The 16,178-nt window shown below is 50.1% G+C and overlaps 1 protein-coding gene across 1 annotated transcript in view; it reads left to right on the top strand.

The window, feature by feature from the left end:
• Nucleotides 1-4,270, top strand: part of POC1A (POC1 centriolar protein A) — a 67,360-nt gene extending 63,090 nt beyond the window's left edge. Inside the window, exon 12 of the mRNA XM_082321720.1 lies at nt 4,229-4,270. The gene's annotated coding sequence lies outside the window, so the exon portion shown is untranslated. The remainder of the gene's footprint in view (nt 1-4,228) is intronic.
• The last annotated feature ends 11,908 nt before the right edge of the window (nt 4,271-16,178 follow it).

Below are 16,178 nucleotides of genomic sequence, written 5' to 3' on the forward strand. Positions count from 1 at the left end.
TTATCTCTCCCACCCTTGGTGCTGCTGAGTTAGTTTTAAAATGTTTAAGCATCTTGGAGTTGCCAGATGTCTGGCGCGGGCTGTATTGGGTTTGTTGCTGAGGTGTGTGCTGGCTATAGGTGACAAGCAAAGAGCTCCCAGGATATTTCAGACAGTGGGAGTTCACCTCTGTTCTCAGACCATAGTGAGCAGGTGAGGTCCCAGCACAACCGGCACCTGGAGAAGGGTCTGTCTCACTCGAGTCCCAGGTGGTGTCTGGCAAATGTGACAAAGAGCAGTTCAGACCCTGGATGGTGTTTGCACAGAGGTGATTAAATCCAATGGTAGGATTTAACCTGCTCCTTTGTGCAACGTGTGAAAAAAACAATTGCTTGAAGCTGGAAGAGAGGCCCTGGTGGGTCAGATGCAGGGTGGGTTCCAGGCGGGTTTTGCTTTGTCTTTGTCTGCTTCTTAAATTAAAGGCATGGTAGAGGGAGAGGAAAGGCAACCAAATAGAACATTTACTCCATCTTGGAACTTCCCTCTTCTCACACCAGACTGCCCTTAATTTTCGGTCATTTTGCAGATGTTTTCACAGTTGAATTGCTCATCACTCACACCTACGCTCCCACCCTGCTCCCCTCATCACTCCTCCTGACTTTTGCAGGGCTTTAGCAGGTGTTCAATAATATGTAGCTGCACAATAATTCGGATGTCTGGGAGATCCTGTTCTCCAACACCTCTTCTGCTAACACACGCTGGAGGTCTCCTTTCTTGCAATAAACTATTACCCACATTCCTGGAGAAATGAGCTGCGGGAACTTGAGCACCTCAGGGTTAATGAAACCCTCCTTACCACTGTCTGTCTAACAGGGGGGCTGCCTCAGTCCCTACCCTTGGTGGTCCCTCCTGCTGCCACCGCCTGCCAGCCTCGCACAGCTTCCAAGGCCCCCATCTCCAGATGTGCTGTGGGCTTTCTGGATGCTTGGCTGAGGATTGGCTGGCATCCTTATCTCACATGGGGCTTAGCAGATCTTAAGGCCAGCCCACATGTATTTCATTTGTGTTTGGGTTTTGTTTTTTTTTTTTTGCACCTGTTTCTCTTGCAGGCTGTGTCTGCTGGTACAGTGTCTTGATAGTGTTAATACTCCTCATCCCATCTGGGTGAAGCTGTTCGCGTTCCCCTGCCATCACCAGGAAGCTTCTGGTCTCCTTCCCTCCTGGTACTTTCTACATCTCTAAGAACCCCTTGTTGGCATTATCACAATATTTCACTCTTACATTTGCGGGAGGCTGAGAGCTTTCTCATTTCCATGCTTATTGGGTTGATTATAAATCTGCGTTTCTCTCTGCTCTGCCACACACTGTTTGTTTTCTGTTTCCAAGCTCCGAGTCTGATAAATCATAATTTTCGCTTAGATTACGCTAATGGAATCTATTCAGTGGTATTCTTCTGTGCTCTTGCTATAAGCTTTCAGTGGCTTTCTGTTCAGAGACTGACATCATTTTCATTGAAATGAGCTTATGTTGTGATGTGGGTGGGTGGGTGGGAAGGAAGGGGCTCAAAGGTACGTGCGGCCAATTTGCTGCTAGGAGAAGGCTGTTCCTGCCCTGATCTGCTGCTGCTGAAGTGATGACAAAAATGACTTGCAAGAGCCTAATTTATCAACTTGATCCTCAATGTTGTGGACTGGCCTTTGGGATGGGGGTGTGGAGGGGGGAAGAAAATTTAAGCTATTCCAACATCCATCAGTTTTTAAGCTTTGCTTTAAAAATAGCCTTTGCTTCCTTTTAATGTGTAGTTTCTAATGTCTTAGAGACCACAGAAGCAATTTGTATATAGTATTTTAGGGAGAATGGCAATACAAATGACTTGGGCACATTCAATACAGACGCTTTTTCTTTTCAGATGTTCTGAGTGAATCCATTTGAAAGATTTAATTGTGCTTCTAAAATAGATGAGATGCTCAGATGCTGAAGGGCAAGCCAGTGGGATGTAGGGAAAGTTGCTTTTCTGGACTCAACTTTGTAAAAGCACTCATTTGATCAATACAAGGTATTGTTGTAGAGGTAACCCAGGGTGGGTGGGTGTGGGGAGTTAGGAGGAGAGGGAATCTAACAACCTCTGGATGATTTAGGTGGCAAGAAAGGTAATCTGAAGGGAATTTCTTCTGACAGTACTTTCCATCTCAATCATTTCCTTGTCCCAAATCTCAGCAACTTCCTCTCTCTTCATTTCCCCTCCTTGCAACCTCTGACCTGGAGCAGGATATCAGGACTTAAAATGTACCAGCACTTATAAAGGGTGGTTATTGCTTGAGAGGCAGGCAAGGTGTGGAAAATACAAGATTTAAATTATAATCCTTGTGCTTACAAATTGAGCAATAACCTCAAAAACACATCCGAGGAGCCCAAATCCTATTGCCTGTCTTGTCCCTAGGCTCCATGCTTAACTCTGTCCACTAAGCACCATGGGTTTTGAGCGCTGAGGAAAGAGTAGCCTCTGGAGTGAGTTAAATCCACTTTTCCTTTTACACTCAAAATCTTTTTTTGACTCGGGAACATCTGCAGTGTCTGATTTGTGAAGCTGTTAACTCGGGGAGCAGTGGAACAGCCGAGCGAGGAGGAGCGCGTCGTTTGTACTTGGGCTGACATCGCTTCTACGCCACGTGAGGATATATCCTACCCTGAAAACTGCTTGCGGTGAACTCGCTGCACGGGGAGGCTACAAAGAGTTAAGGGTTTTGTTTTGGATCTCTGAGGCATGCTTGAAGCCAAGTTCTTAAAAAAGTAGTTTAATTTGTTGCCATTACATTTGCCAGACGTATGACCTCACTAAACTTTTAGCAACAGTTCTTTGTGCCGAGATTGTCCCCTGGGGAGCCCGGCGCTGCTGCAAATGGCTTTTTGGCTGCTGTGAGTATGGAGCATGTTAAACATAACCGTGATCTGTGAAAAAGTAAGAATCTTCAAGGACTGCCCACTTTCCTTCCTGTCTGGGAGCTGGAATTGGACAGATACCATAGCTGAGCTCATAACTGAATAGGCGAAAACACCAGAGCGCTGTGGTATTGACTCTTCTGGCCGGGAAGCGAGGTGGCCAGGAGCATCCTCTGCCCGCAGGGTTGTCACTGGCCATCAGTCTTCCAGCTAACTAGAAAATAAAATCCAACTATGATCTAAGTAGCTGGGCTAAAACTAGCCCCAGCCTCGTGGTACAAATCACTTGTTATATAACATCTTTAAAGAGCTGCTTTTGAACGAAATGTTTTTTGAAACATGAGTGAGTAGGAGGGGAGGGAAGCAAATCGTTTTGCAAAGGTTTGTCACTTGTGACGTGAGAGGAGGGCTGCGTGTCTTCTCTTGCTTTTAGAAATGGTTGGTCTCCAAGTGCTTATCGAATGGCATGACCTGATCGGCTGTAGTTTTGGGAAGGAAATGCGATGGGAAAGAAAATTCTCTTATTGATGCCCATCTGCATATTTAACCTGGATTTAGTATGCCGTAGGAAGCTTTATGAGTGTCTCCGGGAAGGCGGGGATCTATTTCCGTCTCTGCAACAGAACTGCCATTGCAGGCAAACATCACTCTTCGATCCCCTCTTCTCCTTGTCAGGGGAGATGCATATAAATTACTTACTCTTTTGAGGTACAGGTTCTGTGGATGAAGAGCTTGGTAGAGATTTGAATGTAGTGTGTCAGGGAAGAGAGAGATGGGCTCGCATCCTTTATTTTCTCCCGGTCTCCTTCTAGCACAGCAGCCGGCGCTGCTCGGGGATGTGTGCTGAGCGCCTTTCTGCTATTCAGCACCAGTGATGGCGGTCACCTAGGGCTTCAGGTGGAGTTTGAAGTTAACCGGTATCACTTCTGAGCGAAGACTGGGGGTAGATGCTTACATCAGCGTGTTGGGAGAGGATGCTGTGGGGTAGTTTGTGGTAGGGGATGAGCATTGTGAACCGCTGGGGATGTTCTGGCAGAGGGTAACTTGTGGTCTGCTTAGCTGCAGCTGAGACAGGCTGCCTGACCACTGCTTGAGGCCATAAATTTGCCATCTGCAAGGAAGTCTTTCCCCAGTGACCACCCTTAGATTTCTTTATGTGCACTCAAGCCCTCCAGTCCTTCCTGATAACACAATACAGCTGGAAACACACAGCTTTGTTGTCACAAAACAGTTAGGCTGAATCAGCGCCGTGACCCAGTGCCAAGAACCTGTCACCTCGGTTCTCCTGTGCTCTTTCTGCTCCCTGCAGGCATCTTCCATGCAGTTAATAACTCACTGCCGCCTTCTGGACGCCAGTCAAGCTGAGGATACAACGATGCTCTGTGTGGCATGATGATTTTTCTGCAAATGTCTGGTGAGGAGTGCTACAAAGGCTGATCCTGCTTACTCCCAAGAGCTTGTGGCTGCATGGAGCGTGTGCTGTTGGTGGTAGCTGTTCTTTCAGCAGGTGACTGAAAGGGTTAAGCTAAGTAGCTGCCTGGATGGAGCTCCTGCATGGCCTCACTTGCCCCTTGGGTGGCTGCTCTTGGCAATGTTTCAATCGTCACATTTGCACAGCCCTGCTGAAGGACAGAGCCAGCCTTTGGTGTGCTCCCAACTGGAGGAAGAACTTCACTGCTCAGCTGAAATGGGCAGATCTTATGGACCCTCTCAGCTTGGGAGTGTGCTGGGCACCATGGGATCCTCCCAGGTGGAGAACCTCCTCACAGCATGATACGGGCTGGGGGGAGTCAGTGCTTTTCCCCTTCTGTGAATCTACTCTAGATGCCGTAACAGCAAGAAAGGCTCTGCCTGCCTGCTGCTATGCTTGGTCTATATGGTGCGGCAGGCTCCTTGTGCTAACCAGAGTTAACCAAGATGGTTTTCATGCTGTGAAAGCCTAGGAATATCCTTTCTTTTTTCTTTTTTTTTTTTTTTTTTTTTTTTTACTTCCCCCCTATCTTCCAGTTGCTCAGCTTCTCCGAAAGGCTGTGGTTGCTTCAGAGGATGTTGTTCCTTTTGTCCTGGGGGCAATAGATGTTGCTTTCTACGTCAGTGTCTTCTGATGCAGGGCTGTGGCTGGAGGAGATTCTAGTTGCGTGTTGGACTCATTAGACGACAGCTTTCTCCAGGAGTTAGGGATGAAGATTTTGGCTTTTGGCACTTGTCCCTTGTGAGCGTCAGTCAGTACCACCAAGACAGCGGTAACTGTGCTATTGCGGAAACTGCTGAGTGCTCTGTTTTCCTGTACTAAACATGGCTGGAGCAGAAGTGTGTGACATGTTGCTTCCGAGAGCTGGTGGCCCACAAGCCAGTATGGTTGAAAGTTTCATCTGGCTTAAGCACAGATCCTTGGAGAGACTCCGGGAGTGGGAGGGCAGGCTTTGGTTTTGCAGCTTTGCCTCTGCAGTGTTTCATCCCATCTTGTGTCCACCTGTGGTGGTGGTAGAGTTTAAGAAACCCTTCCCCAAAGCAGCTTCAAACTCAGTCAATGCAGCGAGGTCAAGATGGTGTTTGGGTTCTGCTTTTGAGGTTGTAGGGAAAGATGGCACTTAACATGGAGAAGCTTTGCAAAGCAAGACTGTAACAAGCTGCTCCTCCACTTGCTGTTTCTTCATTTCTGCCACTCTCCACGTTGGGCTGCAGGTGAAGTCCCTGTTAGGTGCTTCCTTACGTGGAGGTGGAGTGAGGCAAAGGGCTGGTGTGAAATGGCAGCATTCAGCGGGGAAGTGACTTACCCCAGGCTTCAGGTCCGAGAGCGCAGGTGGGAAATGGTGGGGCCTGACTCTGTTCTCAGTGCTGATGCTACCCAGAAAAGGTGCTCTCAAACCCTCCTGCTCACCGAGCATCTCCCCTGTCATGCTCTGCAGCAGCGGTGGCACAGCTGGACAGTGGCTGGCTAAAAAAAAACTGTAGGATGGGGGGGGCTATGCTGGAACAAAAGCTCTTAAGATGATGCCCCAGCAGCAGAGACTAAAATCCTGCATGCGTGATGGAGAGGAGTGATTTGGGAGAGGTAGAGCTGCCTCGCCATAGAGCTGTTCTCTTCTTCAAGGGCTTGGTCTTCAGTACAACAATGTGACAAATACTATGGCTGCTTCCACAGCTTCAGGAGTGAGAAAGGCAGGCTTCAAGCTGCAGGTTTGTGGAGCAAGACCCCTCAAGGTGACCCGTTTGAATATGGCTATACCTACATGCTGTTAAGTTGATTAACAAATAGCTTTAATGCCACTTGGTCTTTTGCTTAAAGATCATTGCCTGCCTGCTGGTTTTTTGGTTTTTTTTTTGTAGCTTCTGTTTGTTTCCTAAGGGAGAGATTATTTGACCCGTGTATTTGCGTGATGTGTTTCTTTCCTTTATTATTTATGAAATCAATGGATCTTAAAAAGGAACATTTGCTGCAAAGTGTCTGGAGCAAGGTGTGCTGGAGGAAAATGTGAAAACCTGCCTGCTAGCAGGGCCTTTCCTATCAGCCAAGCGTCTTTGCCGGAGAGGGGGAGAGGAGCTCACCTCCGCACAAAGGGGTGGTTTGTCCATGAAAGTGCCTTGACAGCAGCCAGGTGATGGGGGGCAAAAGCAGAAATTCTTGCCTGAGTACCTGCAGGTCAGGCAGTGAAGTGGGGGCAGGAATAAGGGTGGGCCATGGGATTGGTCTGCTAAACTTGGCAGCCCAGGTGGGAGAGGGGGGCATGATCCAGGCTATGTGCTGTGGAGGACACTGAAAATTCTTTAAATATCTTTAACAGGGGCTGTTGTGGTGGTGTTGAGCAGGCTCGGTTTGCTCTGGAGTTTGCAGCAGTCCACGGGGCTGCTTCGTCTCATTTTTAGATGGCAGATCTGTTGTTGCTGTGCAGCGCCATGCACGAGATGGTACAAAGCTATCCCTTGTCCATGCCAAGACTGTCCAGATTGTCATTTACTCGTACACCTGCAAGGTGCCATGTGTTCCTTTGCCTCTAGGGTCCCATGCCCCAAGCTGGCCTGCTGCTTTCTGAGCTGTGGCTTTTCCAGCCTTCCCATGCAGACAGGAAAAGTCAAATTCTGTCTGTAAGGAGGCAGCAGCGAGCAGTCACCGCTGACCCAGCCAGAGGGGATATACCTCATAGCCATGTTTTGCAACGGGATCCATTGGTAAAGGGGCTCCTGGATAGCTAGAAATGTCCAAGGTGTGGCCCAGGAGTGTCCTGGCTTTGCCTTCTCCCTCTGCATCCACACGAACTGGAGAAGGGGCCTCAACCTTCAGCCTCACTCAGGTATGGTCGTGAGCTGCTGTGTGAGCAAAGAGCCCGTGCTCTGCTGGCTCCAGGCATTAGTAGCCCAGCACTGACATGGCTTTTTTTAGAGGAATCAAAGCCACCAGAAGAACCAGCTTCTGAGCCAGCTGATGCAGTGCCTGCCTTTGATATCAGCTGGGGCTGTGGGCAGAGGCATCTTCTGCAAACAGTGGAGCTGAGTAAGAGAAAGTGCCTATTCCCCCCTCACTGCTCCTATGTTTTTCCTGTTGCAAGTGAGTGTCTGCGCCCTTCGAGTCAAAGGGCAGCTAGCCTGGGTCCGATGGGTTGGAACACAGATGCCTGCAGAGTAAGTCCTTGGAGGATGCCCTAGAGCTGGAGCAGGGACTGGGGGGCTGCAGGGGTTGCCTTGGGACGGGAGAAAAGTTGTGGAAAAACCAGGCAGCAGGGCCCATGGGAGCTTGGGTTTAAACTGGCCCTTGCAACAGGTAATAAATTAGGTAGCCTGAGCACCAGGCAATAAACCATTCTATCTTCATGTGCAGGGAGGGAACAAGGGTGGGATGGGGAGCACAGCTCCGCTGGGCAGGGTGCAGGGGCTGCTTTGCACATGTACGTCCCGCTCCCAGAAGACAGGGAGCTCTCCTGTGCTGCCATACCTGCTTGTGGGTCAGGAGCAAGCACCTGGGTGAAGCCCTGGTCCCTTGCTGCTCCCCTCTGTGGGATTTCTCCATGATAGCATCTCCAGATGGAGCACGAGAGCTGTGCCAGCAGCCCCTCCGCCACCTGCGCTCCAAGCAGTGATTCCTGCTTGGAGTTACCTCCATCACCTCCCTGGTGCTGCAAAAGGCAGCAGCTGGCAGGGAAGCTTGATGTTGTCTAACTCAGCAATGGGTTTGCTGTTCCTAGTCTGTGGGTGACAGCATGGCCACAGCAACCAGCTCTGGTGTGGCCCCAGCTTGCAGCACACCTGGGGTGACTTTTGCTGCCTCTGGCACTTTGCTGCCTCAAGCAACTGCCTGCTTTGCCTGTGCTGAGAGCCAACCTTGCTGCCCGCTTACGAAGCAACGTTTTAACATAGCGACGCTTGCTTGAGCGAGATCTAGAGCTTGGGATTTGTGCCGAGTTGCTCCCTGCACTGGGAATCAGTCGCTTGCTTTGCTTCAAGAAACAGAGTTGAACAAGTCTCTGGCTCTGCTCCCTTTCCCACTCCTCCGATAGCGATGGGCCTGTTGGTTTCCCTGCGGCTGGTGGGTTTCCCTGTGCTCTCTGCCCTGCGGCTCGGCGGCAGGTTTCGGAGGTTACATTCTTTGCTGCAATTACCCTGCTCTCCTGCCTCTCCTTACTATGTGCTGCCTTTGTTGCCAGCTCTCGGAAAAGAAGCAAAGATGAAAGAGAGCAGAGATGATTATATTTAATAGCAATGAAAATTGGTGTGGTGATTGGGGGCTGTTTTCCTTCCCTCTCTGCCACCTATTGAAGTTGGGAGGCAGCTTTGAAACTGGTCATCTCACCAGGACCGTGCCGGGCTCCACCACAGCACTGGAGGGGAAAGCCAGCAGCATGCTTTACATGCATCCGCGTTATCCAGGCTTTCCAGCCTGGCCCTGGAAGTCAGGAAAGTAGCTTTCTCCCCCCCACCACCTTTTAAATGAAAAGCCCCTTTGCTCCCTTCTGCAAGTGCACGCTGCCCTGGCCACACGTGGGTTGGCTTGCCTGCCTTTTAGATGCAAGTACCTTGCTAATTTACAATGATGGGAAAGAAGCCAGCAGAAAGCTAAATGAATGTCAGCTAAAGCCATCTTTCCCTAATTCACCCCAGCATTGCACAGGCTTGCTTGGAGACCTGCGGGATCAGCTGCCCCTCATCCTGCAACAAGCTGCTCTGGCCCCGTCTTGGGGTCCAAGTCTTTGGGAGAGGTGTTGCACCCCAATGTTGCTGCTGCTGCTGGGGTTACACTGGGAGGAGGTTGCTGGAGGTGGAGAGGTGCTGAAATGCCAATCGGTAGATCCCCAGCAGACACTGTAAAAGCTTCTCCCCATCTGGAAGATGGATGTGAAATGGACCCCATGGCACATAAGATGTTCAGAGAGCTCGATGGCTGAGTGAGTGATGAAGTAGTACCACACCGGTGACTGTGGTACCACTGGTGGAGGCAGCATGTCTGTCTGTCTGTTTTCAGTGGAGTGAGTGGCAAGGCCACTGGTGCATCGCAGCCACAAAGCCCAGGGGTAGGTGCATGCTGTGGCCTTGGCAGGAACCTCTTTAAAAGCATGGATGTGGTTCTTATCCCTGTATTTATTTAATGTCCCCTTCCTTCCTCAAGCTAAGCCGTGATGTACCCATGGGAACAACTATTAGGCTCAGTTCCCTCCTTTTCCTTCATCCAAGGACATTGCTGGCCTCCCTTTCCTCTTGCCAGGCCAGTGCCTCTGCCAGCAACGAGAGGATGGAGTTCAGGTGTGAGCTGAAAGCTCCATCACTGCTGAAGGATCCCTGAACAGGCAGGAAAGAGTGAGACAGCCCATGGCAAGGGGCTTGTCAACCAGTAGACTACTATCATTAAGGTTTCCTAGGTGGCTGCTAAGAGAAGCTTCAAGCCAGAGAGATGGGAGGCTTTTCCTTCCCTAGGGGGTCCATGCACTGGGCAGCACAGAAATGTGTCATGTTCCCTGGGTGGTCTGTGGTGGGGTGGAAGGAGTCAAGAAACCAGGGCAGGGGTAGGAGAGCCTGTTTGTCCCTGCCGTGAGCCAGCTGTGGTAACAGGTTATACTTCCCATGGAGCTCATCCTCGTCTTTGTGCTAGGGGCTGTATAAATCTGAAGTGGAAGTTGGCAGGTACCCCAGAGAGGTCGCCATCTGCCTTGAGGCAGGAGACTAATAGATTTGCCCAGTAAGGCAGGGATGATAGCGGTGGGTGACCCTGTCACAAGGGCTGGCCCTTGGTGAGCAGCACGTTCATTGTCCCCAAGGTGAAGCGGTGGCTTGGTTATGGCATGCTGGAGGCTTCGTCAAACTTTCCACTGCCCTGGACGAAATGCTGCTCACTGCAAGCAGCTTCCTCCAGCCTCTGCAGCCAGAGTGTGGGATTTGACAGCGAACCAGCTGTATTCCTGGCATGTGGCATGTTTACCCCTCTGGTGCGTCCATCCTCCTGAAACCCTCCTGTCTGCACAGGCCAGTGCAAGACTTTCCTTTCTTGCTGGAGGGGGAGATGCTGGATCCAGGCTCCACCTCCTCCCCAGGTATCTCTGCTTTCCCCAGAGCATGAACCACCCCAGGGCTTTCAGTGGACTATGGCTTTTGGGTGGTGGAGAGCTGTAGCCTGCGTTGGCCACTCCTCTTCTTAGGATCCCTTTGCCTTTTTCCCACCTTTTTCTGTTTTTCCCACTAAACACTCCTTGTTTTTATCCAGTGAGAAATTTTATGTGGTTTAACTGAGCCACAACACTGATTTTCCTTTTTCCTGAGCCTTTTCTTTCCTTGAGTTTGCATCCTGGCTGGACATAAAGCTGCTTTGTAGCCTTGCAGGATGAGTTGCATGTTGTCCCTGCAGCTGGTGGTGTTCAAATGGGTCCCGTCACATCTAAGCAACAGATGGGCTGGTGGCAGACCTGCGCAAAGTGTGGGAGATAGTGTTCCCAGGAGGCTTTGTGTGGGGTCATGTTTAGCTTTGTGGTCTTTGTTCTCATGCTGTGCAGGGATGAAGTCCATCAGCTGGTATAGCCCATCAACGGACCACCGTGTCTCAGAGTGATGGCATGCGCTTGGAAACCTCTCATCACCCTCTAGTGTGACAACCAGGTAAAGCCAGAAAAACGATGTCAGGAATGCTAAGGAAAGCAATAGATGTGAAACTTTAAGAGAAGAAACGTGGTCACAGCCCACTGAACAGCTGGCAGCTCGGCAGGGTCTGATGGCCAGCTCTGGTTTTTGTTTTCTCCTACTTACCTGTGGCCTCTGTTAAAAAATCTGGCCTGGCTAAACCACGTTAGCAGGACTGCGTGCTCTGTATTTCTCCTCACACCCTGGCAGTCATGGGCTTCTGCAGGCCCTGTGGCTGAGGTCCTTGCCTGGAGACTGAAGCCTAGTTGATGGGCTCAGGGCAGTAGGTATGTAGAGGAAGGGGACCCATTCCAAAGATACGTGGGAACCCTGTCTTTCCAGATCCTCTCACTAGCATCAGGGCTATCCTTGTCTCATCTGCAGGCATGAAGGGTAAATCTCTCTCTCTTTCTTTACTTTCCTGTGCTAACAGATCAGGACTTCTTATCCTTTCTAGGTGGGCTTTGTCTGTTAGAGTTCCCCCGTGGAGGAAGGAGCTGTTCATGGGAATGGAGAGGTTTTTGCAAAGTCCCTTTGCAAAAGGTTTTCAGGGCCAGTCCTGTGAGCTGGACCTGACAAAGCAGCACTGGAGGGAAAAAGATGCACCACTTGTGTGTGCTGGTATGTGGGTCTCGCCAGTGAGTCAACCTACCCCCAAAAGTCTTGGATAGTGCTGGAAACAGTCCTTTTCTCCAGCGGGGGATCCTTCACAGAGCCCCACCACATCCCTGCTGGTACGTTTCTCAGCACTCCTGTCTGATGAAAACCATCACGTAGATGGCGTGTCACGTAATCACAGCATTGTGCAAGCATCCTTGAAATCTTTGCCGGAGCCCTGTGAGGTAGGAGAGGTCATACCCAACCACCTCTCGTGGACAGGGTTCCTGACTCACTGGAAGGTGTAGCGACTTGCTTAAGACTGTGTAACTTGTCTGCATGTGGTCACGCTGCCATCTCCAACTTGGACATGGAGATGCAGGTTTGATTTAAGCTGGCTGGCTAGGGTGCTGCTGGCAGTGGAAGTGCAGCGTGGCTGGACCATCCGGCTGTTTTGCCACTGTCTCAGCTGACTTTTGCAGCCTGTGTGGAGCTCAGCTTCTGCAGCTACAGTATCTGAGCCAGCGAGAGGCTGAGCCAAGATCAGCACCTGTGTTCTTGTTTCTTTTGGCCGGGCCATCCCGTAGGACACTTGTGGCTTTGCCTTCTGGAAGGCGCCCCAGCGTTTGGGCGCTGGATGGAGACGCAGCGGTGTAGGGAGAGTTTGGTTTGGCTCTGGACTCCCTGTCCTGAGCTGGAGCTGGCGAGATGAGTCCCGAAGACTTAGGCCTTTTCCTCCCATAGATAGGGATAATATTTCTATTAATGGGCCGGTGTGAAAAAGCCAAGTGAACAGAGGTAACGCTGAAAGACCTGCAGGTGTTGGAAAGCTACAAAAAGTCCACGCGCTGGTGATGTTCCCCTCTTCTCTAATATAGTCCAGGAGGCAGAAATGTCAGTCAAAACGGGTTGCTGAGGATGAGCCAGTCTCTTCGGAGATTGCAGAACAGCATCCTAAAAACAGGTCTCCACAATTGCCTGCATCCCTCACCAGTGTCTGTGCTTGGCTGAGGAAATAGCTCGTGGCTGTGTTGAAACGCATTTGGTTGGGTCACAGCCCAGGTGTGGAGCTGCAGGTGCTCTCTGATTTCCTGTGCATCTTATGGCTCATCTCTCGAGTGCTTTCTCAAGAGGCTTTCTTGTCTCCCACACCAAACCTCCTCCCTTTATTGACTCTCCACAGGCTGGTTTCTCCACTCTGATTTTGTGACTTACGCCCTTCCTCTTTGTCTGCTAAGAGTTTGACACTGCCTGGTGGGTTTGCTGGAGACCTCTGAGAAAGGATGGATCCATCTCACTCCTTTTTCTTCCCTGAAGAATGCTTTGCTTGATACAAGACCTTTCTCCCCATTGTATTGTGCTGAGTGACCAGGCATATGTTCCTTCTTCAAGTCCATTTTCTGTGCTCACCCTGGAGATGATCAGAATTTCCTAATAGGGTTTGTAGTTCCTGACAACCACCCCTTTCCTTGAGCATTGGGTGTGGAACGGGCTGCTGCTACCACTTTGAGACCAGTTTCCTTGGTGGCAGGCTTCAGGCACAAATCCCAAATTTAAATTTCCCTTCCCAGCCTCTTACCACTCTCCCATCACTGTGTTCAGCCAAGCCTGGCGGAACTCTGCCATCTCAAGCAGGATGCTGGGAGCGGGGCAGGCAGCAAGGTCCTCTGCGGTCAGTGCCATGTGGCTCAGTGACTTGGCTTGTCCGGTGGAAGAGAAACAGTGTCTCCCATTGCCCAACAAGAGCTGCCGCATGGTATGTTTCTGATATTGTGCAGCGGGAAATCACCTCTCAAACCTGACTCATGGAGCCTGTGCTGATGAAATAAGCATGTGCGGGATGGGAGCTGCCTTGGTTGGTCATGTTACACCTGCGTTGCACAAAGCGGATTGCTCAGGCGGTGGTGTTACTTCCTTCTCTAATACGTTTGGGGTGACATCCGCACTTTCACCATTTCTCAGGGTGGCTTGGGGCATGAGGAGAGGCCAGTGCAATGGGCAGGAGAAGTAGCCAGGAGGTGAGGCTCCTGCTGCTCAGGCTGGCTGCTGTGGAGTGGAAGGATTTCAGAGATGCTTTTAATGGGGAGTCTACAAAAATTCGACATGCTCAACGCTTTCCCTGAGCCTGTGAGCTTGACCTGCCAATGGGCAACCCGGCAGCTCAGTTCCCCCCAAGCCCTGTCGCTGTGTGGGGCTGCACAGCTGAGAGGGAAGCCCTGGAGGTTGGTGTGTCCACTCCCCAGCCGTAGGGAAGAATTAGTCCCCAAGACAATAAGCTGCAAATCAAAGCCAGATGATGTTGGTCAAGCAACGTGCATGTGTATCTGCCCTTTGTCGCACAGCACCTGGGAGTCCATGAGGCATCCAGTGCGGAGTGGGAAGAGTGCTTGGGTGGTCTCTGTGGTCAGGCCAGTGTGTGGATTTGTGGGGGGCAGATTAGGCTGCATGGGAGGCATAATCAGGAGATGATCGTACCTTCTCTTATCTAAATGTCCTCAGTTGTGTCTTCTGCAACAAAAGCTTCCAGGTTTGAGTAGAAATGAGTTTACCAGGTGGCTGCTGTGGTGTGGATGGGTGGGCAGCAGATGCCTGGCTGTGAAGAGAAGCTTGCAATAACTTGTCTTTGGTGCACGATGCTTGTGGAGAGCCTCTGGGCTGGCTGGTTTCAACCATTTGCTTCCCCTGCACCCTGCGCTTCGGGTCTCTGCACTACCCAGGAGCATGCAGTTTCATGCCAGGGAGCAGAAAATGGCAGTGAGATTATGGTGAATAAAGGCAAAGGAGTGTGGCCCTCCAGGTTTGCCCTGGTTTTCTGGAAGTCATCCTCTGCAGCATTAGGAAACACTTACTCAACTGGTCTAAGCTCTTGGTGAAGGAGCCTGGTTTCACTGCAGCAAGCACGTCGTCTCCAGCTGCCTTGGTCTGGGACAGATGTCTGCTTTGCTCAAAGCCTGTGTAGCGTTTCTATATAAACTCGTTTTGGGAGGGATGTTTCAGAGCTCTGACAGTTTCTGCTATTGAATATTATGACCCAGCTCAATGAAATTGTTTCTCAGCTCCCAAGCTGAAGCAGCTGGGACTGTGTCATACCCATTGCCAGGGTGCACAGCCCGCTGGGCGAGGAAGAGCAAGTACCTTGATGGAAATAGTGGCACTATTGCATTCCTGAATTAGCTGTCTTTCCTAATTTCCCCCAAATTTTGACATGCGTGGACAGAAGAGCACTGCGAATCTTTTGCCATAAAAAGTGCCTTCGTTTTCCAGCTGACTCTAGATCCAATTGAAATATTTTGGGGCGGGGGGGTGATCAGTCACCCTTAGTGCAAACTAATTTTGAAATGCACATATAAGGTGTAATATGCACAATTAGATGTTAGAAACTTTGAGCCTTATTGCTCTTGTAGAGGTAATTCTGATCTGCCTCCTTTATGTTACGTAGATGTTATATGTGTTTTCATATACTCAGAGGCATGTTGTGGAGGAGGCACCACGCAGCAATTTTCCGTTTTTCACTCCCTGTTTAGAGACCTCTGAGGGTATTTGGGAGAAAAACCGATGAACTTTTTTTTTATGAGAGAGAGAAAATTTATCGTCTTTTTTTGAAATTGCATGCTTTCTCATCTTGCTTTCTAGTTGTTCTTAGCCTTCCAAAAGGCCAAATGTTGGTTTTGTTGTTGTCAAAATCTAATATAAGACTTCCTGTTGGATATCATTGGGGAAAACTTTGATTTCCAAAGGTGGATATTTTGGGAGTCTGTTAAGTGCTTCAGTGAGAGTCATTCTGCAACGTCATCAAGGCGGCATCTGCTTGATGCTGCCAGCCAGCATCTACTGACTTGCTCTGAGTAGAGTGAAGTTGGGTGAAAGACTTTGGTGAACAGCAATTTTGCAGAAAAATGTCACTTTCTTTATCCTGAAACCGTTACAGATTCAGCCTGACTCTGGCAAGGGCAGTGCTGGGGTCATTGCTGCTCCCCCTGTGCTCAGAGCACTCCCTTGGGGTCGCATGCAGGTGCAACTCACTCTTGCTTCTGATAAGATCTGAATCCATTTTGCCCAGTTCCTAAATCCTACTCATCTTTGTTCTTCAGCATTTTTTCGGTCAAGTGCTCAGTTTGTACTGTGGTGAAGCCCATGGAGGTGGGAGAAGATAAACCCTGAATGATCAAGACGTTAGACATCAGAGCTCATTTCTAAATTGTCAGGAAGGAAACGGATCTTTAAGCCACGCACCCTGGCTTGGCAAAGCTGTTGCTATGACGTTACCTACTTGGGTAACTACATCTGCGTGCTTCCCCTCCGGGTTTGGATGACGAAATGACTCATTGATGTTAGTGATGTCCCCTTCCAAGTGATGTGCCCCTTCACCACAAGCATTGGAAGGCTGCTGTGACCCTCGGGTTGGTGAGGAAATCAAAGGGAATTCGGACAGGGGCTTTCCTGTCCCTGGAAAATTCTTGCAAATTCTTGCCTTGGACTGAGCCACAGGGGAAAAGTGACCAAGTAAATCAGAGACCTTCAGAGCAGAGATGTCTCAGGCACAGCAGCTGTTCTGAGCAACAGGC

The sequence above is a fragment of the Platalea leucorodia genome (genome assembly GCF_965183815.1).
Source record: "Platalea leucorodia genome assembly, chromosome: 9".
NCBI classification, from domain to species: Eukaryota; Metazoa; Chordata; class Aves; order Pelecaniformes; family Threskiornithidae; genus Platalea; species Platalea leucorodia.